Source organism: Cebus imitator, unplaced genomic scaffold (genome assembly GCF_001604975.1).
Source record: "Cebus imitator isolate Cc_AM_T3 unplaced genomic scaffold, Cebus_imitator-1.0 Scaffold669, whole genome shotgun sequence".
Classification (NCBI taxonomy): Eukaryota; Metazoa; Chordata; class Mammalia; order Primates; family Cebidae; genus Cebus; species Cebus imitator.
Window position 1 is genome coordinate 406738 of NW_016107984.1, and position 1129 is coordinate 407866.

General features: G+C 43.2%; 1 pseudogene across 1 annotated transcript in view; it reads left to right on the top strand.

The window, feature by feature from the left end:
* Window positions 1-908: 908 nt before the first annotated feature.
* Window positions 909-1129, top strand: part of LOC108295934 — a 13006-nt pseudogene continuing 12785 nt past the window's right edge. Inside the window, exon 1 of the transcript XR_005198297.1 lies at window positions 909-929. The product of XR_005198297.1 is annotated as a DNA (cytosine-5)-methyltransferase 3B-like (transcript). The remainder of the gene's footprint in view (window positions 930-1129) is intronic.

Consider the following 1129-nt stretch of genomic DNA (forward strand, 5'->3'; position numbering starts at 1 on the left):
ATTCTCCTGCCTCAGCCTCCCTAGTAGCTGGGATTACAGGTGCTCACCACGATGCCTGGCTAATTTTTGTATTTTTGGTAGAGATGGGGTTTCACCATGTTGGCCAGGCTGGTCTCAAACTCCTAACCTCAGGTGATCTGCCTGCCTCTGTCTCCCAAAGTGCTGGGATTACAGGGGTGAGCCATGGTGTGCTGCCGCCTCTTTTATTCTTAAGTGAATTTTCCATTCTGCATAATTTGATCTTTTCCAATTTTTCTAATATTATCTGCATAAATTATTATAACCTGTATCAATTATTTCCTATATAAATTTCACAAACAAGATGTGATCTGTCAATCAGGTGTTTATTTGTGTAATACAATGAATTTATGTATATGATGTTCTTTTCTATCTTTTAAAAAAAAAGAGAGAGAGACCTAAGATGATGTTTCTTCTTCCAGAAAAATTTTTCTTGCTGCTCACAGTGGACACACTCCTTGATATCTTTAAAGGAATTTCATGTTGGGTGCAGCAGCTCATGCCTGTAATCCTAACACTTTGGGAGGCCAAGGCAGGAGGATTGCTTGAGTCCACGAGTTTGGGATCAGCCTAGGCAACTGGACAACAGTCAGATTCTGTCTCTACAATAAATAAATAAATAAAAAGTTGGGCATGGTGGCACATGCCTGTAGTCCTAGCTATTTGGGAGGATCATTTGAGCCCAGGAGGTTGATGATGCAATGAGCCATGATCACGCCACTGCACTCCAGCCTGGGCAACAGAGCAAGACCATATCTCAAAAAAATACAATATAAAAAGGGATTTCCGGGCTTATGAATGTTCTGACCTCCCACACATCTTGAAGTCTGGCTGGAGTTTGTGGAAAGGCTGATTTTCTTCTTGTTCATGCTACCTGTGCAGAATCCTCCATGGGACCAATCAAGGCAGAGGTATTCTGGTCCATCTCACCCATGGCCCACAGAGGTCTCTTTCTGCCCCATCAACCTTGCAACACCCTTAAAAGCAAATCTCAGCCTGTTGCCTCTCTCAGGTCAGCCTGAGCCTCCACAGCAAAAGCAACCTCATACATTGCACTGACATGGAATTCCCAAGTGAATTCTATGTCATGCCCCAGTGATCACTGTCTTAC